Source organism: Sparus aurata, chromosome 13 (assembly GCF_900880675.1).
Source record: "Sparus aurata chromosome 13, fSpaAur1.1, whole genome shotgun sequence".
NCBI lineage: Eukaryota > Metazoa > Chordata > Actinopteri > Spariformes > Sparidae > Sparus > Sparus aurata.
Window position 1 is genome coordinate 17,358,616 of NC_044199.1, and position 26,263 is coordinate 17,384,878.

Genomic DNA, 26,263 nt, shown 5'->3' on the forward strand with positions numbered 1-26,263 from the left:
ATTGGGGAGTAGAGGTCAAAGGTGGAGGGTTAATGTCTGCTGACACTCCGGCTCCCTCCCTCGGAGACAATCAGGCGTCTGAATCTAAACTCTCCTCTGTTTGCACTGCCGGGCCAAGAGAACACTGCTGCAGAGCTGACCTTTGCCCACGCATTCATATGTTCTCCATCTAATTTTTTTCCTTTACCTTGGAGTACAGTGTAAGTGTATGGAAAAAACAATTTCAAAGAGGGCTGGGGTCAGGTTACTCTATTTCTGAATGGAGGAACAAATCAAATCTGCGTATCCCATCCAAAGATTTGAATGATAATCTGCCCCAGTAACCGCTCAGTGAACTCAGGCTGACATGCGAGGTGAGGCGCAGATGAATTGGCTGTATAACGGCGTTATGCAGATGAAAAATCTGGTGTTAAGTTTTGAAATAAGTTTATCAGCAGAAGTGTTTTCAGATGTTGCCTCACACAATGCTTGTGTTTTAATTAACTCAGGAGTCTGAAGTAATTAGAGAAACAATATTCATTTTGGCGATATGACTGGTTTGTTTTTATAGTCTTCAGTTATGACTTTCACTTGTACCTCTTTGTCTGGTATCTCTGACATGTTCACATCTATACGTGTCATAGGCCAACATATCACATTATAGTTTCTACAAAGCGTTTCATATCACTTTCACAAAATATGTTTGTGACTTGACGGGATGTGGAGGGGTTGCTGGTTACCAGACGTGTTTGTGGCAACAAAAAAATGATCTATTTGATGAGAAGTCGCAAATCAGCCATGACAGTGGTGACCAGAACAGGTATTTTAAGCCAAAACGTGATCTATTCCTTTCCCTAACCATGTGTTTTTTTATGCCTAAACCTAACCAGACCATAAGCACAGTATTGTCACAACATAAACTAGAAAACTGAACATAAAGAAATGTAAAGTTTCAACATATCCATGATGTGCAGAAATGTACACTGCCAACATTAATTGTGGTGATTGTGCTGGTATGTCTGTACAGCTGTTGGTTGTTTTGATCAAATTCCACTTCCAAATCCCGTTCCTGCCCTGTTTTACACACTTAATACGACACTATGTTAACAAGATTGTAAAAAGTCAGACTTGTAAAACAACAAAGTCTGTTTCCTAATGACGTTCAAATGCTTGTTAACCTTCTCTTTTATAGTGCGAACACACTTTTTCCATTTTCTGCACTCCTTCTGCCACTAGCCACAGCTGTATCAAGCCAGACACTGCAACCAGCCTGTTAACATCTGCAACCAACCGTTGTTTTTCAGCACTTCCTCTCAGAGTAAAATATCAGTTCATGACAAAACATTCTCAGAAAGGCCCCAGACTTTTTTGTTAGCCACCGTCCCCATAAGGTCAAAGGACAGAGTTTGCTGAACCACATTTGTGTGGAAAGCTTTGGGGCCAGAGTTCAGGCTCTTCTGGTGGGAGGGGGGGAATGAAAGGGAGGATATTGTATCTCCATTTATGTGGCACTCGGGGTCATAGTTCAAAGATGAAATGTCACTCCAGTTCAGAGGTTACAAGGTGAGATACCATCCAAATTGCTGAGCAAGTCTGCTCATCTGACTTGAGGTCGATGTTAACACAAAACATTGTCCTGAGCAGAGCGCGCGGTACAATCAGACAACAACAATAAAGTCAGCAACATCAACTTTTTATGAATAGCACTTTGGCGAGGACTTTGATCAGACTTTTAACTGCTGTTGTACTCAAAATGCAAATTGCAGGTAGCACCTATTGTGGACAACAGCCTTGTAAAATAAAACTATCCAATTTACCTGACTGACATGTTGAGTGCTACCTCTGTTTATACTACTGGCAATGAACTGAATTACTGTTTAAACACCACGGTGGGGGCAAAGCAGGTTAGAAGGCACAGTATCCAACTGGCTGAATACAAGTGGCCAATAACACAGCATGATGTGATAGCAGAGACGTGGGTGGAGGAGGAGGAGCTACCCACTAGCACGCACACATTCAGACACACACATTCAGACACACACACACACACACACACACACACACACACACTGTCTCTGCTCACGCATACACTTCCCCCATCCTGGATTTGAAAAGGGAAACAGAGACAGAGATGGGTAGAAGTAGGTTATGTTGTTGTGTTCTTATTCATGAGAACACTGATGTTCCCCTGGTCCTTAGAGACATTTTGTTCAAGGCCATGTTGAGAGGCCAGGCTGCAGGCCAGCGGACCTGATAGCACAGATTAACACAAGATGTCAGAGAAGAAAAGAAATAAAGTTGTGTGTCAGCATTTGGGTCATACTCATAAGTTTAGATATGCTCTATTAATGTTTCGACTGTGAAAGCCATCTCTTCATAGGGACGGCCGAGAAACGGGGGGTTGATATTTGAATTCATTTAAAAAGTTTCCACAGGCACATCTGCTGCTTGTGAATGACACCCCACTTCACACTTTAGTGACACACGTTCACACCTGGGAGCAGTGCCTTGTTCAAGGGCACCTCGATGGTGTTGATGTTGTTCCTCTTCTCCACTTGGTCACTGTGTGCTGCTGCAGGTAGTAAATCTCCTGTACTGTGGCAGATATATTCTCTCAATTCACATATCCAAGGATAGGCCTAATGATTTGTTTAGAGATGCTAAGTGAAAAGGGTGGTTGGGCCACTTCTTACCTAATTCTTAATTTAACTGAAAGGCCATTTTATTAACCTGCTTCGGTTATAAAGGGGACAGGTTAAGGAATTATTGTATAGTCTCCATTAAGGTTTTTGATTTCAGACTGCTCATTAAAAGGTATTTGACTGTTATTATAAAACAGAACACGTGGAGATGATGTACAAGGGTACTAACTTTGGTGCAATAAATTATGTAAATTCTATCTTCCACCATTATGTTTTATGTTGGCCGAAAAGAGGAGAACAATCATTATTCCAGAAATAAAAGGAAATGTGGGATTGGATGATCCTCTGTTAGAATATGTCACGTATATGACATGAATACCAGTGTTGAGGAGCTAATTTGAATGCAGAGCTTTGTAAGATTCCAAGTACTGAAATAAGTTAACTGCAGCAAAGCTACCCTCAAGAGAAATCTATATAAAGAAACTAGAAATACTTAATGATAAATACTAGTTTATTATGCTTTGTAAAAGAAACTGTTCAAAATAACATTCAACAATAATACAAGATTTTAAAAAATGACACTCAGTTGAGTATATTGTGCATGAGGTGCACACTTTTTTACAGGTCATACATAAACCAAGAAAGGGAAGGTATCATCCTACAGGGTCAAATGGTAAAAGGCAAAGGTTTGGTATACCTTGCCCATCAGTCAACTGACACCTGCCTTCTGGAAACATCAGTCCATTTTGGGATATAGGCTATAGTGCTGCAGGAATGAGCTAAGACCAGGAAACAAGTTAGCATTTTTGCACTTCCACTTTCCCAGTCAGTGTTTCTTCGGTAAAATGTCTGACTCACAGTCTGTGTGTCACACAAGAAATATTCACATTTTGTTTGATTTCTCAAGCATTCAAGTGGCTAAATGACACTACAGAGGTTGTCGGGGACAATAAATGTCATCACCAGAAAACGGAGACTCATCTACTTGCTCACAAAACGTGCAAGCATCATAACTTTGTGTTTGACACAGAGCGTATTTTCTGCAATAAACCAACTGAAAATGATGGGAACCAGGCTGATGTTAACTTCATCCCTGCAGCACCCTGTTGCACCGAGTAGGATCAGCGAACTTAAACTTACCACTAAGCGACACCTAATAAAAACAGATGCACTGTCTGAACATGTGGACATCAAACTTTGAAGTTGTGCTGACTCTTAAAATATCCAGTCCTATAGAGTCCTTTCTGTTGCACTTTCACAAGTACTGGAGCAGAGTTGGAGTCACATTAATAAAACAAATGATCGTACGATGGTTAAAGCTCCAAAAACACCGGATCCTACATTTGCCGTAATACATCTTGATAGCTTCTTTCCCTGAACTTCCCCTGCTTTGTAAATGATCAAACCCTGTGCCCCAATTTGTATCCCCAGCTTTCTGGTTTCAAATGTTATTCTCCAAGCCCAGCAATTTGGACGTTTATTTCAGACCCACGTTTTTTCTCAAGAGAAGAGCAGTACTTGGTCTCATAAAAACATTAAGGTTTTTTATTTATTTATTTATTTTTTTTTACAGACTGGTTGTCAGACACAACTATTTACATAATTAACAATACATTCATGAAGTAAGATATTTAACCTTTAGTGTTACTGAAATCCACTGAACTTGATTGCATGCCAATTAATGTATGAAGTAACTGTGAATTAACACTCCCGAACTGAAGTCATAGTGAGTTGATCATTTGTGAATGGTAAGGGACTCATGTTACATGACTCACATTAAATCATCATGACTCGCACATTAGCATTACCTAAAGATCATCTCCACACATGCATAATGGCATACATAAAAATTCTCTGTTATGTATCTGACATGGTTTTTGCAGAAAAAAAGTGTATAAAAAGTATTACTGCCAGAGAGAAAAACTTAAAACCACACCTACTCTAGAATATATATATATATATATATATATATATATATATAAATAATATGAATATGCAATGTTTTTCATTTCATAAGTTTAACTGCAGGACACAAGATTTCTCCTCCTTCACTGAAAAATCCATTCTCCATGTCTGAACACTGGAAGCTTTACGTTTCCACGTCTCGTTTGTTTATGCTAAATATTTGACCAGGACTGACTTCTAAACTATTGGTGATTGTCACAAGTCATGCTCTTAGGCCGCGTCCTAAAGACAACTTTTTCATTGAGCACAGAGAAAATGTACGCTTGAGCAGCAGTGAATGTGAAAACAGCCTGCTACTGTCAGACTCTGCACATACATCATTCTGCACAGACATTCAACTGTAGGAACATCACTGCAACCTCACAAGAAAGGTTACAGTGACCTTTGACCTCCAAATTCTAATCAGTTCAGCCTCAAGTCCAGGTGAAGGTTTGTGCTAAATTTGACAAAAAAAAACCCATTTTGAAGGATTGTCCTCACAAGATTTGAGGTCAATGTGACTTTGACCTTTGACTTCCATAATTTAATCAGTTTATCGAAGAGTCAAAGTTGTCATTGGTGCCAAATTTGAAGAAACTCCCTCAAGGTGATCTTGAGATACTGCTCACAATGTGCAACTAAACCTACTGCTCACAATGTGCAACTTCAAAGTGACCTTGACCCCTGACTTCCAAAATTGTATCACTCCTTGAGGACCCATGTACCAAATTTGAAGAAATTCTCGACATTCTTGAGATGTTGCATTCACGAAATGTGACGTTGCAGTGACCATTGACCTTGGAGCACCAAAATCGAATCAGTTTATCCTAGTGTCCATAGTGTATGTAGATATTTGTGCCTAATATCCAGATTTCCCCACAGCATTCTTGAGGTATTGCGTTCATAAGATTTTAGGTTCCAGTGACCTTTGACTTTTGACCGCCAAAATCATCGAGTCCAAGTTGGGGTTTGTGCCGAATTTGATGAAAGTCCCTTAAGGCGTTCTTAGGTTCACTGGGCGGGAGGTTGCTGTGACCTTTGACTTGTGACCTCCAAAATTGAATCAGGTCATCTTTGAGTCAGAGTGGATATTTGCACAAAGTTTGAAGAAAACCCCTCAAAGCGTTCTTGAGATATTGCAGTCACACGAATAGCCCAGAGAGACATGCTTACGTATGTAAGGACAGATGGACGGACAACCCGAAAACATAATGCCTCCGGCCGTGGCTGCCACCGCCTCGGAGGGCAGAAAAAGACCTTGTTCACTGGAGGGGGACTTTAAGGCAAAAAATTAAAATTCAGTCATCATCTGCTGACAATCATGCTGATGGAAAGTTTCAGCATTTTCTGAAAAAACTGAAGCTCCATATAGTTCCAAATAGCTCCATATAGTTGTCTAGCATAATCCAGGTAAAGGAAAATACATTATCTACATCCTCAGCATACAGTTGAGCTCCTGCACCCACTTCAGACTGGGTGATGTAACGCTTAAAGAAAGGGTGTAAATAACATCTTTTCAAATAAATTTGGGATCTGGGAGCTTCCAGATATTTGGATTACACCCTGAAAAGCTGTATGTTGACATTTTACGTTTTGATTAAAGTATTTTGTCACTTTCAAAACAAGTCCCCATCTATTTCAGTTGTTAAGAAGAACACTGCGATGACGTTTGGCTCTAAAGCTCCAGGTATTTTTTTTTCTTCACCCTGCTTAACATCAGCAATGGGGGTGTGAGTAGATAGACTGATGACTGATCTATTTATTTATTTCTTTTTTCACCGCTGATGCTTTTCTTCACTGCTGCCACTTCAGATAGTGATGTCCCTGTTAGTGGCTTCTGCTGGTGGTGTCTCAACTGCTATGTGCGATAATAGTACAAACAATTAGAGCTCTGATAACTGCTAAATAGATTTATTTATATTTAAATAAATTTATGTATTGTTGTTGTTGTTGTACTTATGTACTGTTGTACCATTATTGTCATCATTATTATCATGAGCAGTGTGTGTGTGTGTGTGTGTGTGTGTGTGTGTGTGTACGTGCAGCAGCAGCAGCAGCGGCAGCAGCAGAGTGAAGCCTTGTTCCTTTAAGGGTGGTGTCAGCGGCGGGCAGAGCAGAGTAGGAGGAGTGTGGCTGTCTCCGCTCACTTCTCCACAGCCAGGGGACTCTGAGAATAAACAATTCCCTCAGACTACACGCCACGCACCTCGAGCCCCGCTTTTCCAAGTCGCAGCGCGAAGAAAAAGACGAGGCATCTTTTTTTTGGACTAAAACATTTTGTGTGTGTTTTTTTTGTGTTTGTTTTTTTTAAAAAGCCTGCCTCGCCGTTCTCCACGTCCGCTGCCCACAGAGTGTCAAGACAGACGCGACCGTTTTCATTGGATTTGCCTCCTGTCGAGCGATAGCGATGCGCCTCTCCGGCTGACTGTGGGGTGGACAACGCAGGTAGGTGCTACAGATGGACGCACTGTCATATGTGGGGGAATTATTATTATTATTATTATTAGCGCCGAGAGGAGGGGGAAAAAACACGGGTGGAGGCGGTGTCGAGGTTTACGGCGGGGTTATATCGTGTGTGTTATTTATTTTTTTTCCGAGGGTGTTGGAAAAAGGCTGCCTGTGTGTCGAGCAGAGGCGCGTATGGATATAGCGCTGAAAAACGCTGCATAAAGAAGTGAATGGAGCGGGTGCTAAATGCTCCTGTATTAGCCCGCTGAGTCGTTCAGTTATAACACAGCCGGGCTAACACACGAGTAGTCAATTCGGCCTTCAGTAGAGGTTTTAAAATTTTTTTTTTTTTTTTTTTTATCATTTATGTGAAACGAAAGCCACTTCCAGTGCATTTATCCTTCCACGGAGCGACCCTCGGCTAAACCCGACGAGACCGTCCTGCTACATCTTGGAAGTGTGTTTTAGCTAGTAGCCGTGTAAAACCTCCTGAAGGGATGCTGTCACGCTATAGGGCTGAATTGATAACAGCGCGCGCGCACACACACACACACACAGTTGTAATGTAACGTCAGTACACTTAATGTAGTTCATCACATCGGGTCAAAACAGTAGGCAGCTTCCTATCGGCGAGTCGTTTTTAGCACCACCAACGGGAAACACCTCACAGCTGCAGCGTTCTGTACATTGTAGTGAAGAAGGGTTGTTTTTTTTTTTTTTGAATGAAACCTCAAGGCCTTGAAGAGGAGCTGACTATGATCATATGTGGACTAAATCCGACGTATTTAAAAATACAGCTTTGTGTCCTGATGCAGTGAGAAATCTGCTTAGTCTCCACACACTCGCACTGCGAGCCTCTTAGAATTGGGGTTTGAATCTCTTCTAAATTGTGCACTACTGGCTGATGGAGCATGGAATTTGCCTGGCACGTATCTGTAATATGTCAGCGGTGTTATATCTCTGTGTGTGTGTGTGTGTGTGTTTTACATTGCAGTGCCCCTCAGGGGGAGTCGGTGACAATGGCAGTAGCCCTCGAGCAGAACAGTAAATACAGCAGCAGGTGAAAGTGGCTGAAATGTTGCAAATCATTACCTCTGTCTCTATATTGATCTATATTAAAGTCAGTATGCCGGGGTTAATTTTGGCCTGTCATCGCATGATAAGCAGTCACTATCTGGAGTCATGACTTAGTTAATGATCCCCATTAATGCCCATTTTGTCGTGCTTTGTTACATGCTGGTAACTGTGCGTGTAACACATCCTAAACTGTGTTCCCGTCTGTGGCCGCTCGCCGGTCCATTCAGGTTTTTTTGGAAGGGCACTAGTTCAGTCTGCAGACGAAAGTGCAGTTGGTCCATTGCAGCCTGTCACATCACTGTGTCATCATGTCAGATATGTTTTGATAGAGATCAAAGACTTGGATGTTTTTCACTGGCTGCCAGAGAGGCTCTCTGAATGGCCTTTGCGTAGGTGTTCCCTTTCCTGAAATGTATTATTGCTTCACTGGACTTTGGATCAGCGTGGAGGCAGAAGGTCAGGGGCTGAAGTTTGCCGTGAGTTACAGGAAGGAGGGCAGAGTACGTCTCCAGTTCAGGTTCTAAAAGGGCAATTTGCAAAGCTTCCTAGCAGTGACCTGTTGGGATGTCGTAATATGAGGAGGATTAAACAAAAACAGCGTGTTCGGTTAATGGGCTACCTTTCACAGCAGCACTGTAACTCAGACTAACAATCTAAAGTGATGTGGAGAAAAGTCAAACTTCTTTAAAGCCTTCTAAATACTGTCTGTGTCTGGGGGTCTGCCTTTTAGCCTTTCTTTTGTTGAGCATTTAAGCTGCTTAATTATTTGACCCGAACTTACACAAGATGTTCAAGGTAGTTCAGCTTGTCCTCTTTTGCCATAGATAACTAAAACCTGCACATTTATAGCTCATCTTTAAAGTTGCAAAAGTTCTTGTGTTTGAGCGGTCTGGCCCATGTGCTGTGGCTCAGAGGATCCTCCTGTATGTACTGGATGTAGCTTGAATTGACTGGGATGTGTGCTATTGTCCAGGGAGCTGCTGTTGAGTGATGTGCAGTAGCCTGCAACAGAACCAGAGGACATTCAAATGGCTAAATGCAAATGATATTGAGGCTGCTTAACAATCACAAGACTGGACTCTGGACTACTGCACTCTACTCCTGTAGCCATTGGCTGCCTTTCATGACAGCAAATCTTATCTGTCATCAAAACACCACTGCTGCTGTATGAAAGTGGCGTGTTTTGACGCTAGCGTGTGATTGTGTTCACGTAGGTGTGTTCTGCACCCCTTTCTGCCCTTAACATGGGAGTAATACCAGGATCACACTATTTGTTGCTACTTAGTGATGTCCATTCTCCTGTAAATAATTTGATGTAATAGTGTATTTTTATCCCGGGTGATGCCACAGATACAGGAGTACCTGCCTTGGCACTTATCTCTACTAACAGCCTCTCTAACTGCTACCACTGTGCCGACTCAAGCCCCACTGTTTGTAAATCTGTCAGTCACAATAGCATGAGGCACGGGCAGATGAAATCGAGGGCGGCATCCCGTTTTTTGATTGCCGAGATAGTCGGCGAAAAAACAAACTAATGTGCAATCTACCAGAACAAGTGTCATGCATTTACTGCAGAGTTTTTGATTTATTATAGACCTGGGAGCTGCCCAGCACTTGTGTTGTTGGCCACCGAACATTGTTCAAGGGCACTTTGACAGTAGATGTTGAGGAGTAGAAGTGCATTTCTCATCTACTTACAGGCCTGTACTGTCGGCCCGCTGAGGATCCAAACCGGAGACCTTTTGGCCACAAGCTCATTTCTCTAATTGTTTGGGCTCTATAATATTTGTGTGGAGCATGCATTAAGCCAAATCATTTTATTGTTCTCTTTATTGTTTGTTTATTCAGTAGACACTCTCTGCTAATGACGGTCGTCACTACTACTGCTGTTATTGGGCCGAGATTAACATCGCAACAATTATGCTGTAAATTTAATATTCGAGTCTAAGACATTTATCTCAAATTTACGAGACCAAAACACGTCGTGTTTGAAATGATCCCTTTTCAGTATTTAACTATTGAGAGGATGTTAGCACTCCTTAGCGTCTTGACTCTCTTCTGCGCCTCCTCCTCCTCCACACCTCTTATCTCTCACTGGATTTCACACAAGTATTGTACAGACGGCAGCATCATACTCGCAAGTCTTGATACCACAACAAGGCCAGATTGCATAAAATTGGACTGGAAAAATGTCCCGTAATGGATATGAAGAAGACGAAGCTAAAATGTCAAGGCTTGACTGATATAAGTGTAAACACACACAGATGGATTAAGCGACTGAAGCCAACATAACTGAATAAAAAATGAATTATATAATATAAAACTACCAGCGGAGCGCTGCTATTCTAAGCTCGTCTTACATCTATATTGGCCTGATATTGGGGGAATTTACATTACACGGCTGTGTCTTATAATACAGTACATGTCCTGCAAAGGTCCAGAAAAGGGTATTTAACATAGAAAATCTTATGAGAGCTGTGGATTATTGAATCACACATTTTTGCTCACTACATCTCAGCCTTTCTTACCTTCAGTTGTGAAGAAACTACAGGTTATAAACTTGTTTTTAAAATACAAAAATGTGAAATTAGATGTGACCGTATCGATATTGGCCAAGACAACCAGGTAATTATCATTTATCAGTAGTGGCTGAAAAGAAAATCCATGTCATGCACCCCTACTTAAATCAACAAGGCAGGCAGAAATCGTCTGTTTACTCATTATATGGGATTTTAGTGTATTTTATGAGATTGTTCTGCAACTAGAGCACCAGAAGAATGAGGAAAACAAGAAAAACAAGGTGCAAAAATCCTGAAGTCAGTTTTTCTGTTTGAAATAAGATCATTGTGTGGGCAGTTTTGGAGTATTCCCACTGTGTGCTGCTAAGAAGATAGGGTTTAGTGAGGGCTCTCAGTTATAACAGCACTATCTCATTCTGAGACAATCACTCCAGCTCCTGTTGGTGCTTCTGTCATGAACAGAAGGCAACCAAAGTCAATGGGACTCATTTTGATGACAAGGCAGGAACTGCTAAATGCGTCTTTACAGCCATCGCTCCTGGATGCGGAGCTAGAATGACGAAATGCGAGGAAGAAAGATGGACGCCTCTGCTGCAACCCCTGAGAGCTATACTAGCCAGAGCTCATCTGTTGAATGACTCCCCCCCCCCCCCTTCCCTCTTCACCCTCACCTCCAACTCTCCACCCCTCTGCTTTCGCACTTCACCTTGGCCTTGGCGCAATGACAGGCCCCTCAATTATCTCCACCGATTGATCACTGCTGATTGCAATTGCCGTGAATTATTTAGACTTTGCTGAAATTGCTCACTGAAGGGGAGGGAGACCGAAAAGAGAAAGATGTTGTCGACCAAATAAATGACACATTACCCACATGAAGCCTCGGCCCATTATGAAAACAACAGCTGCGGAAGCCGAACTGTGCCGATCAATGAAGCAGAGCAGGGAAACGGCATCAATCTACCTTGTGCTGTGGTAACGGAGCGACCAGCTCAGCACCAAATATCCACCGCCCCTCTCCTCTGGTACATTGAGTAAAGACTGAGGAGATGTAGCGTGGAGCAGCAGACCTCCTGGGTGATGTGAGAGGAGCTGACTCTTTCCCTGGCCGGGCTGGTGTGGTCACAGCAGAGGAGCGGAGTGGAACTGACTCCCTCCCTTCGCTCCTCTCCCTCCCTCTCTGCCTCTCGTGCTCCTGTAGCAGAGCTGCTGCCCCCGGGCTGTAGAGGTGCAGTAGGAAGGTTTCTCTACTATTGTGGCAAGCGTGCTGCCAGGATGCTGCAGTCAGACGAAGGGGAAGGTCTCTGCTTTGCCACAAGCGGGCCAATGTCACAGGCGTGACTGAGTGGGCGGACTGCAAGGGGAATGAGGACAGACGCTCATAGATGGCAGGAATACCCAAGCTGTGCGTGTGCATGTGATGAAGAGCGTCTGTCTCATTGTTTTCACAAAGGCTAAAGATGCTAGAGACTTGCCTGCTTTTTTTGCCGCTCTTGTTTAGCTGCAACAGTCAGAGGATGTACGTAACTAAGTCTGTGATAATACAGTCGTTGACCCCGAGGATCATGGCACACATGGATTCATGTGAGCTTGCATCATGCATCGCTCAAACAAAACAGCTTCTGACAGGCGTCAGACAAGGCTGCTGCACCTTGTGTCCTGAATGCTATTTTTGTTGCCTCCAAATGTATTATCGCATACATGTGCCTGGCATGGTCTAAGAAGCCTAAGGTTTGAAGGCTAGGACGGGTCACCAAGTCCAAGGACTGAGGTCGGCTGTTATTCAACTGTCTTATTTTAACCAGGTTATGTGGCAGGCGTGCAGGGGAGAAGCCGGGGCTAAGTGAAAATGCCACTCATTCCTGAAGAGTCCCTGGCCTCGTCAAGGTTAGTGGCTTGTCTTTGTAAGTTGAGGGATTGATGCATGAGCCTGTCTGGCGCTGAATTCAAAGTCCAAAGCTGTCACAGGCAGCAGCTCTCCTTCCACTCCCCCCTCCGCCCTCCCTCCCTCTCTCCCTCCCTCCCCTCTTTGCAGGCTATCACTGGGCCCCGTCCTTCCCAACTTCTTAGCAGCCTGTCCTTTTGGGAACCTTGAGCAGCCCAGGCAAGGACACAGCGTCTGGTGCAGTAAGCCTGTGCAGAGGGGGAGGCTTTACGTAACGTTCTGCTTTAAACATGGGTGCATGACTTCCCTGACATGGAGCAGTGCGGTGCAGAGCTGCACAGCTCACAGCACATGTCCCCTCGGCCCCCCTGGACAAGGAGGGGGCAGAGAGATCCCTGCAACTTAATTATATCTTTCTCTTTTAAAAGCTTTCGTTTGAAATTAAATTTTCCCAGGCAATTAACTAAAGAGGAGTTTTCAGAATTTATGAATGAATGATGGATATATTGCACAGGACGACAGGGGAGGGAGGGAGGGAGGGAGGCAGAGGGCGATGCATATGCGGTATATGCTGCGAGGTTGTGTCTCTGAGATTTATTTCCATTGTGAAACGGGTGAAGTTCGGGGAAATTCAGGCATCATTAAACTTTGTACCTTAGAGCTGCTCTTTTATGCCACGGCTGCTGCAACACTTCTGAGTTCATAGTACACCAGTCTACTGTCAATATTTGGGTTATTTTCAGTACAACCATGTGAACACTCGCATACTTCCACATTGCTTTGCTTTTCAGGATGGAGGTGGGGTTTTCCCACTCTCTCTCATTCATTCAGCCCCACATCTTACAGGAGTTGGAAGTAACTTGCTGAATGATGTTACATGCTGCACACCCCAAATCCTCTTTTGGCTTGAACTGTAATTGTGTAACTTTTTGGCTTCTAGTGATGAGCTGAATTGTTGCTGGGCAACAAGGGACCTGTGCGGGTGGCCGTGGAGAGTCTGAGCTATGTGAGTTCAGATAGATCTGCAGCACATTATCCGGATTCCCAAAAGAGGAATGTCACTGAATCCCCCTTGAAATACCTTCTTTTTTTGCATATTATTCCAGGCTTGATGATTTGTCATTTGGCTTTAATAATATTCCATTAGAGTCTGCCTTCTGAGATGCATAAAGACTGGCCTTGTAATGGCTCTGACATTACAGGCTCCCTTCACTCCGTTTGAAATTTGTCAATGAATACATAAATGACTCATTGCACTTTCAATAAACATCTTTTAACAGACAGCGGTTAAATAAGTGGCACATCTCTAAATTAAAAAATGAATGCACTCCCACGCCACAAAGCAAGGAGCGAGGACATTTGGCATGACCCCCGTCCCCCTCTTTCACTCAGAGTGGTCTCTTGAATTTCTCAAACATGCTGTCCTTTTGTGAAGCTCCAGCCCACTTTTAAATCCATTAGTGAGGTGGCGTTATTCAGCAGCTCCTCCACCGGAGCTGGGTAAACAGACCGAGAGACTGTGGTTCAGACTTACAGCTCTCCCGTAACTGTGTTAGGAGGTGCACAGTAGCAGAGAGGCCATTTGAGAGGAGATGGAGAGCACTGGGCTGATGACTTGAGGCAGCCGTATGACCTATTACTTTGGGAAAATGGACTGGTGACCAGAAGATTGCTGGCTCATACTCTGCTCACCCTCTGCCCTTGAGCAAAGGCAATTAACCTGGATTCCTCCAGTAAATATCCAGCTCTAGAAATGGAAAGAGATGTGCAAGAGTGATAATCGTGTAAGTGACTTTGAATAAAAGTGTCCACTAAGCAGGAAGATTAATACAGCTAATAGAATCATTGCTTGTGTTTTCAAGTTATCAAGGACCCAGGACTGCTGAACATGTAGAGGAGTACGTAGTCACCCCTCCTCCCTCCCCTCTGTCTTTGTGCACTCTTCCACATGCGCTCATTCACAGACTCCTCTCTTTTCCTGTAGCTTTAAGGCTAAAGCATGACCTTGACCTGATTGCTCAGGGGCTTTTTAAGTAACTCTCCAGAAGGAGATCCAATCATATGACACCCTTCACCCGGCCTCACCCCCCTATCCTCTCTCCTGACCTTGTATGTCTATGAGGATGAGGGGGTGGAGACACCATGCAGCTGCAGGGGCTGACATTCAGTTGGGTAATCGCCCCGAGGTCAGTCAGGGTCAAGGTCGTGTCAGAAAGAGCTCTGTGGCTCGGGCGATCCCCGTCGCTGTCTGAATTTGGGAATCGCCAGCCACAAGTTTCCGCCTGGTTTGACTGTGGTGACGAAGTGAGCAGGTTTAGTCATCCTCTCAATTCTTAATCACTGATACCGGCATATGTCAGGGAAAGGTTGTTTCATGTCCAGAGTGATTCATGTCCAGAGTGATTCATGTCCAGAGTGAGCTGGCTGCTTGTATTTGTGTTATTGCAGTTGCCTTCACTCACTCCCTACAGCTGCCCCGCTGTTTAAACCATGCTGGCTCACTGTCTCGCTTCAGAGCATGCTACTGTCTCTGCTTCAGAGTATTTTTATGCGAGTACGTTAACATTTCTGCCCCCCGGATATGTTTACCATATGGCTGGGTAAATCAGGATCCCAGCCCACTTTGTTTTAACATGCAATCGTACACCCAAGCCAAATGTCAGTGTTTCTTCATGTGATTTAATCACTTGTCACTTCGTGGATTCTGGATATTGGGCTGTGCTTTCTCTTTAAACTATAGTTGTGGAATTGGAGAGTCAGAGGGAGGCACTGTTTTCACAAGATCGTTTTTGAATGGTTGCGACAATTACATTTTTATTATTATTTTATTATCTAGTTTATTTCACTATGAGGACGACTTGTTTATTCAGTTATAGAAATATATGAAATACATTTTTCAGAACTTGTATTATCACTTTATTAATGTGGTATTTACTGTCTGAGTTTGAATTTCTTTTTCAAAAGTCCATAGTGCACCTTTAGTAGATTATCACATTGCTGTGGTTAGCAACAGATTTTCTTTTCGTTCGTTAATCGTTGCAGCTCTAATCCAAATGATACACAATGTAATGTACCATAAAAATGCAGATTGGAGTGGACTGAAATAGAATTCAGTAAACCAAAGTTGGTTGACATTTTGTGAGGTGATGAAGAATATCCCGTGATGTCATCCGTACAACTACTGTAAATGCATATCTTAGTTGAATTAAATGTTAACCCACCCCTGATACAAATGTAATACTGTATCCGACATGAAAGGCCTCCTGGCTGCACACAGGGTCTCAGGAACCTATATGACAAAGCAAAGACTAAACTCCAGACTTGTTGTCACAGAAATGTCCTCTTTCCTCCACTCTCTGTAGAGCCAAGTGTCATTAATTCTCAAATGCTGAGCTGCCTATTTCATCGTAGTGTTATTAGAAAACAAGCACAGACATGCCAGCTATAATAAAACAGCTCTGAACGGAGTATGGCGTTATACAATAATGTTGTCATTGTCAGGATGGACAGAGAGGCGCTGGCTGGAAAATCCTGATGAGGATATGTCCTTTATCCTCTGTGTTGTGTTTTTTTTTTTTCTCTTGTCTTGACAAATATTGCCATTCTAAATTGGTGCGTGTTTATCAGGCGTTTCATTATTATCTCGGATGGCCCCAGTGGGAATCAGACTCGTGGTCCTGGTATTGTTAGTGCAGTACTCTCCCCTGTGGTCCCAACACTTCATAAGCTCCCTTGATTGTGTGCAGAGGCCTGTCTTATTAGACACAACTAAAATGAAGGTGATCCCCTGCTAGGATTTGACATTTAAAATCAGACATCAATTGCTGCCCGCGTGGATACACCTTTAGCTCTCTCTCTCTCACACACTCACACACACACACACACACACACACACAAAGGAGCCGCCAGGAACCTGTAGCATGTACTTGTTGGATGTTGACTTTTTCAGCTGCTCTTGTATAACTGTGTTATGTCCAAAGAGAGCAGCACGACAACCTGCTAACTCATATGTCAATTTAAGTTAGGCCTTGTTTGGGTTATAAAAGGTAATGGAAGCTACAGTAAAGCTTGTGTAATGTGTGAGATCTCTCTTTTTTTTGCATGCACACACACCTAGGGTGAGCACAGGAGCCGTGTGCTTGTGTAACTGTGTTTACACGTCTGGGGCTGGTGCTGGCACAGGAGCCAGACGAATGTGGTTCATCCAGGGCCTCTTTCTCTCTAAGCCACCTTCCCTTCCATTCAGCGTTGACCTTGGTGCTTATGAGGAGGCAGGGCTTGACCTACATCCACCCCCTTAACTGGAACTAGAACCTCCACCAGCCACCGCCGAATAAAGAGACCTGACACCCTATCCTGCTTGCTCCAACAGCCATTTTCTCTCTGTCTCTGGACCTATTCGCGGCACTTTACACAAGAAAGTAAGAAACAGCAGAGCTCCATGGTTTTTGCAGCGTGTCTGGCAGCAGAGAAAAGTGGAGCAGCGGGCTCCATGACTCGTCTCTGAGGCACCAACATGTCTGTGTGCACTGGGTCACCATTAGCACGCAGGGGCTTAGCACCGGGCTGGTGAGAGTTTAGCGGCAGGTCAACCCTCCTCTGGTTTTTAAAGTGGTGTGTCAAACTGTGGCTGATGCAAATGAGTACACACGCAAACACATGTAGTCGCAAGCATCTGGTGAGACTAATGTTTGTGTGCGAGCAAACTGTGTGACACTGGGGTGCTAACATAAGGCACGCTAATATTCTGAGAGCTATTTGACAGTGTATTTGTAAAAGGTTTGGGTAACCAAATTTTTGGGATTTGCGTACATGAGTCCTGCTGTGGTTTCAGAAGGGCTCAGATGAGTAAAATCATTGTAAAACGTAGTGACGAGTACAAAGCTACTGCTATTTGAGCTCACGTTATTTCACTTTTAATCAAAAATATTCCTTAAAGGTCATCTCCACCAATTTTACACACTGAAATGTGTTTTCAGGTCTTGAGGAGTACTACTGCATATGTGAAAAGGTTGATGTCACTCAGCGAATAAGTTGCATTGTGGGTAATTTAGGTGATGGGTTGAAGAATGTGTGGAATAAAAAAGGTGATACCTCTGGTTTGACTGTATCGATTTAGATCATTGGTTATTAAACAGTCCATAATGAGTCCAACATTGTTATGGAATTGGGATGCTAGACCAGTTGACTGCATTTCAAAACCCGGTGCCTACATTACCCACAATGCAACCTAGCCACTGAGTGACATCACTGGGGGCAATTTATCAGATTACAGATTCCATGCTGCATCAGAGCCAAAGTATTGCTTTTTAAAATACATTTATACAGCATCTGGATGAGAAAAAAAAAACCTGAAAAAATCGGAAAAATACAGAATTTCGCATCTAATAATCAGCCGAGTCGATTATCAGTCAAAATATAGTACACCGTACACATGTTGATTTACATATGATTTACTTTCATTTGTATTTTTGATACCTGATTATATTTACAGCCAGAAAATTACCTTGGACACTATCCAAAATGACATTGGACATCTGTACTTGGATAATACATCAGATACTTGAAAACTTTGACTCAAATGCGATGACTATGGGTGACATTCACTTTAACTGAAGATATATTTTAAAACGATGTCTTTACTTTTACTCACGATTGACTATTGGGGACTTTTTACAACACTGAATGCAATCAATATAATTGCTCTCTTTTAAATTCAGAGCTTAGTCTGCAGCAGTGCCAAAGACTAAAAGTATAAAAGAAAAGGTACCACGCTGCTGCTGAAGTAGTATTGTTCAGTTCAGTAAGTCTCTTTAAAGGTAAAAGGTTTTTCAAAGGTAATAATTAAATGTCACTCTCACCGTTACAAATATAGCTCTTGAACGGAAGCTAAACAAAGGTTGCTAAGCGACACCGAGGCGGTGAGTGATGAGTGATGATTTTTGGCTGCCGCATTAATATTTAAATTAGCAGTCAAAGGTGTGCGTTGATTAGGTATTTCACAATGGCTTTCGAACAGGAATCTAGGCAGTGATACAGATGGCAGAACAAACTATCTGTTTTTATAAATGAATGAAAGTCTCAGCTGTTGTCGGAGGAACGTGCCTGTCGAGGAGAGCCATGCTTAATGTATGGAGGGATTACAAAAGCGATGCATGAGTGAGCGCGGCTTAATGAGGGAAGGGGTTTGCATGAGAGCACTGTGCGTGATCTGAGATATATCATGAGCTGTCCTATCCCCACACAGAGGCATTTGAGGGGGCCAGTGTCATGCTACCAGGCATTAGGGCAGCTCAGCTCAGCTAGTCCCGTAATATCTCCCCCAGCCAAGAACGGCTCATAATTTTTCTGGCTGGATGACATGTCATACCTTGATGGGTGTTAAATGACTGCAAAAAGCAGTGTGTATGTCTGCGTTAAAATAAGGCAGAGGATCCCATTTAGCATTCTAAGTAAGACATAAGATAATGACCACCTAGAAGATGAGATGCAGAAATTAAGTGGTGGGGGTGCACCGTTGATGGTGTTTAACCTCAGGAGCAGTTGTTGTATCAAGGTGTGTGAGGGGTTTTTACCAAACATACAGCAAGCCAATTGACAAGGGTTGCCTCTAATCCGAAGGCCACAGGAACGCATCGCTAAAATTCAGGGGGCCATCACAGAGAAGCATCTGAGCGGGTCATTTTTTACTTCTTTTCTTCCTTTGTTTCCCTCCCTCTCTCCCTTCTACTGTCTCCCTCGATCATGCTCTGCAGAACTCCTTTGCACGATCTCAGGGAGGGGAGAGAAAAAAAAGAAGAAAAGTGGGTCAGGGCGACCTATTTTTTTTCCCACAGTTCACGGAGGCAGAGGGTGGCGGTGTTATCGTCAGTTAGACGAGAAGCAGCGCCTGATGGGGAGGCAGGGCCTTGTCGCGAGACGCAGCCACTCAGAACTGGGTCAGCAGCAGAGGCTACGTCTTGTAAACGGCTTGTCATACTGGGGAGAAAAGCTGCAAATGAACCATAGATTATACGCCCCAAGCTGAGCACTGAGGTCTCTCCTCACTCCCCAGCCCCACACTTCAAAAAACACACGCACATATAAGCCTTACAGTAGCGCAGGAGTCTCTGAAGCACTGCCACCTCCTATAAGTTCCTCTCTTCCCCTCTCAGTCTCCAGTAATAGCGTTTGATTACCGCAGTCAGACCTGACAGGCTCAAAGCCCGAGCCACACACACTTTTAAGTAAAAGATCCTTTCACATTTCTCTCTTTCTCTGACACACGGGTTGCTGTTTGCTAAATATAGTCTGCTTTCTCCCAGATTTGCTCGACTTTATTCAGGTCAGGTTATTTACTGTACCAAGTTCAACTGTGGTTTAGAAATGAGCAATACAGATGCTTATTCAGCTGCAGTGACCCCTTTGCATATCATCTGTGCCAAAGCCAGACATGTGAATACTGAATAGATAATATGCTTACATGATCCCTCATGAGATATGATTTTTTTTTCCTGACCAAAATCAAAAGGCTTTATTTAACTCATTCTGGTTAACTTTTCAAAGGGACCTCGGTATCACTGCAGTGCCAGCTAAACCGACTGGCGGTTGATGTTATGTTAGAACAAGAATTAGTGGTAGGTCAGATTTGCTCATATGGATTTTTGGCAGGCTGCCCTCAAGCCGCGGGGAAGATATAATCCACGGCCACCATATATTTTTGATATACTGATTTCAAATGGAGTCTGTGCCACGGCTCGTTGTTTCATACCCTTTGTGTCTCTGACAGACAAAGCGGGATAAACACTAGGTTTGATCTCCTCCTCACACATAATTGCTATGGCTGTTGTATTGAGCTAAGACCTTAGACTTGAATATCAGGGTTTATTCTTGCGTCGAGGTCTGCTTATGGAGCAATGCAATTTTCAGGCAGTAGAGCTCACTCATATTTCACTATGTGGAACAAATCTGCCTGTAATGAATCTCCCAGGACACTGTGGTGTCTCCACAACCCAGCCTGCTTTTTTGGCTCTTCCTGCGGGGGAGATCTATAGTGGGCCTTTTTAATATTTCAACACACCCATCTCCCTGATTTGAAAACTAGATTTTCGTGTTTGATGGGAGGGCTTTCACTCCAAATAAACACACCCTTCGTTAGAGTTGGTGTCTTTTTTTCTCTCCCTGTATCAGTCCCGACTAATGCTAATCATATTGGTTTCGCTCCGTGTAAAAACAGCCTTATTAGCAAAGGTTTCACACTAACAAACATAACATAATATCCCGAGGTGGGGCTAAACATGGCGGGGGATCGGATTAGCAGCAAGACTCCGGTTAGTACACACACCCGGCTCTCCTCGGTGCCACAGCTCCCAAGCACTGCCACTGCCGGGCAGCAGACCTGTCTAATGTTATTCTTAGCCCCAGAACTTCATGTCTCTGCGCGAAAGCCCCTTAACGCTAATTGAGGAGACTGCTCATGGCTCACGTCGCTCAACAACAGCCTCTGAGGGGGTGTGTACGTGTTGCCGTCTGTCTTTCTACGTGTGTGTGTGTGTTTGTTTGTGTTTGTGTGTTTTGTGTGTGTTTGTGTGTGTGTGTGAAGGTGAGGCATGCTGAGCTGTAAACCAGTCAGAACCAGTACTTGGCCACTCCAGCCAGTGTTGTGTTGTTTTTTTTTTTTTTTTACGATAGGGAGCCACAACAGTGCCTTTAGCAGATGGTTTCCAGCAGGCCTGCGTATGACATGTGATAACATTACAGTTTGGAAAGGTCAGGCATGAAGTGAGCCAGTAGGAGGGCTAGACCAGTCTCAGAGTGTCCAAACCTCCAATACAGTCCTGTGCTCACACACTGTTACGGAGTGTACGAGCCTTATGTTCAAAAGAAAAGGCCTTTCATGATTTTTCAAACACCCAGTATTGAACACATTGCTAACAAGGCAATGCAAATATTTACTGTATTACTTGAACCTTGGTGGCCTTAGTTTCAGTCACAGGGAGGGTGCCGCAATATTTACATACTGATAAAAGCCGTCTTTGTTGCTTTTACAGTAGACGACGTTCAGTAACTCCAATGCAAGAGTAGTTCGACAGTGCAGAGCCAGACTTTGGACTTTGGACCACGGTGTTCTCTTTTAGAAAAACAGAGGTCTTCTTTTGGACCCAGCAGGTCATCATCAACCTGTCAAAACACTGGCTCCAAGGCGCCGCCCCCTCTCTTAGTTGGAAAACCTTGATTGGCTAGTAGGCCCATGCTCATCCTTGGTACAGAGGCTGGGGTGTTTGTGTTGAAGTTACAGGTCACTGTGTGCCAATGGCTCAGAGCGGAGCGCTGAGGAAAAACAGTCTGGAATTTTCTTGTATGTAAACAACACCTCAGGAGTGGATGGACATCTCATCACACAGGTGTATTCCATAAACCCCCCCTCACCACCACTTTCTTGAAATGGCACAGGGCATGTGCATGAAGGAGAAGGAGGAGGAGGTGGTGGCGGGTTAAAAATAAATCAGCACAGGCCGGTCAGACATTTTGAAATTCTGTTTCTATCTCAGTCTGATAGAGAGGTTAAAGATACAGCATCCTGATAAATCTCTTCCCACCAGGGGGAACAGATAAGGAGTGGCGTAGATTGAATAAAAGAGCTGAGGAGAAAGGGGGAGGATAGGTGGGGGGGGGACAGAGCTGAGATGTCTATCAGGCCGCGTGAAGGTTTTTTTTTTTTTTTTTTTTTTTGTCTTGCAGATCCAGTTCAAGGGCGCCCGCAGGCGAGGCAGCTCTCGCTCTTGCCGTGCCAACGCTGCTGCTCAAGGTCATATGAGCCAGCCCTGTGACATTAAAGAGGAACAGGAAAGGGGAACGGGGAGGGGGGCAGAAACCATCAACCACAGACATGCACACACACACACACAAACACAGACACAGGATTGAGTCGTAAGGGGGAAAGTAGCCTTTAACTCTGTGAATCGCTCCTGCGACTTTCTGCACTGGTGTCTGGGTCTACAGTGGATTTTGTTAGGGCAAGAGCTTTTTAAGGGCAGTAATGAGAGTGTCTTATTCTCTCTGCACAGAGCCAAGAGATGCTTGGCTAACTGCTTTGTAGTTGCCAGCCACACATACACACTAGCACACAAATACTGTGTGTGTGTGTGGGGGTGTGTGTGTGTGTGTGAGAGAGAGAGAGAGAGAGAGAGAGAGAGAGCAATGGGGAACGATGGAAGAGAGAAGAGTCACAGTGATAAACCTCGGGGGAGGGAGGTAGAGAAGAGGAAAAAAGGTCTTAAAGTTATTTAAAGGGACAGTGAACCAATGGCAGCCGCTTCCAGATCTTCCTCAGTTGAGGCCCGAGACCAAAGTGTGTTTTTATCTTAGTAGAATTTCACCTTTTTTGACCAGTGAGCCTTCACTTCAAAGAGCACTACCTTACAAGCAAACTATACTATACTGCATCAGCAGGTGGTTTCACATAGAAATAAGATAGAAATAAGATTTGTAGCCACAGGTGCATGTGTTTAATGTTTGTTACTGTTATTGTAGGTAGCAACTGCAGCTAATGTAATGGACACAATTTTGTTACAATTACTCAGCATTTTAATTATGTCAGGCCTACATTATACAGTACACCCAGTGGGTTCCTGAAGTGCTCATTTGAACACCGGTGAGTCAGAAATATACTTGGGCTGAAGTCAGAGGGGATGCAGACAAGAGACAATAGGCCTTTCAAACTGTTGATATTTTCACATTATAGTAGGCATAGTACAGTTTCCATTTAGCCACTTCAGAGTAGAGCCTAGTCGATATATCGGTCAGTCAGTCGAAAGAAAATTAGTTGCCAATATTTCGATAATTTATTAACTGCTTCAGTCCTTTTCAGTGCAAAAGCATCCAACATTTACTGGTTCCAGCTTCTTAAATCAAACAATTTGCTGCTTTTCTTTATGCTTTTCTTTATGACGGTAAATGAAGAGTCTTTGGTTTTCGTTTGACTGTTGGTTGTACTACAGAAGCAATTTGAAGAGATCACTTTGGGCTGTGATGAACATTTCTAACACGTTTTGAACTAGAAAATGAATCATTGATGAAAATAACCATTGGTTCCAGCCCTACCTCGTTGTTGTTGTTGTTGTTGTTGTTGTTGTTGTTGTTGTTGCTGGCTCACTGTCACACTGCCAATGGCTTGCTGAGACACCTAAATAAATCAGTAATGCTATTAGAAACACCTGAACCTTTCCTACCATAACACGTCAAAATGTCTATGTGGAGAATTGTGTAATGTGTTATTTGTGTATAGAGTCATTATTACACAACTGATGGTCTTTTTGGATTGATTAATGATGAATAAATGATATGACAATGATAAAATGAATAATACAATCATAATGTGCGATACGCTTTGGTGGCTGTCAATAAAGCCTTTGTGTGGGAAGTAATGTTTTCTAACTTCGGTACAGTAACTTCAAAGATATTCATAGTCAGTACCATTGCACTGAATATCATACAAAGAGACCTATCTTGTATTGCGATAGGAAACATGCTAACTCTTTTTCTGACAGGTGAGTTACTGCTGAGTGCTAAACTCTTATTCATATCATATTTATTGTTTTGTTTTTTTCAATCATTGACAGTGCACAATGGTAATAATTGTTTTCAATGTGAATTTGCTAACTTGCTTTTCATGTGTAGTACCTGGATATATATCATGAAGTCATCTTAAATATTGTTAATCAGTAGCTGTTTTGTACAAATCTGCTTCATCAGTGGCATCATTGTAGTTTTGCTTCCCATTTTGATGTCATAGCAACAAAAGGGAGCTCATGACTGGATACCAACCAGGTGGTATACAGTATCCACTTGGCTGACTTGCTCGTCCACTTTTTGTTTACATTGTAGTCATGTGTCCATCGGTCACATCAGGTATCAGCTTGCAGTGCCCATTACATTGTGACTGCGCTATGTCTTGTCCTGTGACACAGCTGTTCGTATCAGCAGCACTTTAAAGCTTCAGGGTGGTGTGGTGAGTTTAGAGACTGTCCTCTGGCCTGACAACCTCAATTCAAGTCTGTGTTTTTGGGCAGCATGTTGTAAGTTCGTACTGTACTGTCATTAAACACTGTACCACTATCAGCTCCAGCCCAGGGGCTTAGCTGTGGTGCTGACTCTGACCTCTCACCTCCCTGTGTGAAAAGGATTTTCCTCAATAAAGTGTCACTTTATTAACAGAACCCAGTTATCATTAAATGCAGCTGTAATTAAGCAGTGTGTATGTAGACTAGTGTGGTTATTACTGTCCATGGTTAGATATGAGAAATACCTCCTCATCTGTGATTTTAGTCAATACACAATGAGTTGGAAAAGCCGTATAAGGTGAAGGTAATTGGGATGATATTTTGGACAAAGATAAGACTGTGTTTTCTGGAACAGAACTAATAGCCTCTACTATCATCTAAATTTCCTTGTAGATGTAAAAGTACAGGCAGACATTGTATGAGTCCCCAAAGTCAGTCAGGCCCGCTAATGGAGCTGCTTCAGGCTATGCATCAATATGACATCACAGATTACAATCTTTAGACTTTGGGAGCACTTTAGGTACTTTCAGTGCTGGAAGAACGGAGCAAGAACTGGCCGACAAAACACTGAGTCATTATAATAACAATCACAGAGATGGGTGGAGTCGCGCACTGATACAGCCAGAAATTACTCAAGTATTCCCAAAGGGACTTGTAGTGTCTGCGGGACTTGATAGGGATTTTACATGACCTTAATGAACTTTAGAGCATCACTTGTCTCATACAGTATCACGTTTTTTATTTTCCTATTACATTAGTCCAAAGTACAGGCTTGGATTGCAGTATTTTTTTTGTTGTTTTTTTTATCAAAGTCACATTAATTTGCGACACACATGTCATTTACATTGATTTCAGAAAAAGCAGTTGAAATGCTGAAACTCTCCACTGCCTGTCAAAGTAACCAATGTCAATGTCAATCAAGGTACCAGTGAAGCTTCAAACTACAGTGATAGATGGTGTATAATGTCATGTATGTTTACACTTATGTCTTGAGGGACCAACATTTATATTAGTCTACCTTTAATGGTATAATACGTAACATTTCTGTATTATAATGTAGTGTACTCAAGGAAACATTGGATTTTTGGTCGACTGTTGCCATAATATCTGGGAGAGAGTCAGAGAGTGAGGCAGGAATTCGGCGAATGTGACTAAATGTGGATAAAGCATTACCTCGCCAAGTCAGAATGATTTTCATCTTCCGTCTTTTCATCGTTTTTTCATTGTCTCTTATAAACCCCCACTACCTCATAACTTTCAAAGGGTAGCATTTCTTGTTATTTGGGCTGCAGAAATTTGTCATAAAAAGCAAGAAATAAGTTGGCATTTATGCACTTCCAGTTACCTTGTCTTAAAATCGAGGAATATTAATTGGCTTACAGTTAAATGCCTGGAAATGAGGTATGTGGCTAAAGATATTTTCACATTTTGTTCTACAACATGAAATATAATTATAAAAAGTTTATGTGTCTTGAAATAGGAGGTTGCCAACAAGCGGCGAAATGAGCAGCATTAGTTGTCAGGGACAATAAACATCATCACAGAGACTAATCTACTCACGAGTCCATCTACACAGAAGAACTTAAGTTGAAAATAAATTCTCACTTAACTTTACAAGTTGTAGATGGATCAATTTATAGGCAACCAGGGCAACGCTAACTTAGAGGTTAGCTGGCTGGGTAACCCCTAGTGGAAGAAACGACATGCAGTGCTTTTAAACTGCCCCTACAA

At 43.0% G+C, this 26,263-nt stretch overlaps 1 protein-coding gene across 2 annotated transcripts in view; it reads left to right on the forward strand.

Moving 5' to 3' along the window:
* The first annotated feature begins 6,659 nt into the window (after positions 1-6,659).
* The window catches only part of nrip1b (nuclear receptor interacting protein 1b), a 38,174-nt gene continuing 18,570 nt past the window's right edge, over positions 6,660-26,263 (forward strand). The window contains exon 1 of one of the 2 annotated variants that reach the window (XM_030438372.1): positions 6,660-7,010. The gene's annotated coding sequence lies outside the window, so the exon portion shown is untranslated. Of the gene's footprint in view, positions 7,011-12,411; positions 12,494-26,263 lie in introns of those variants that run through there. The other variant, XM_030438373.1, reaches the window with a different exon arrangement.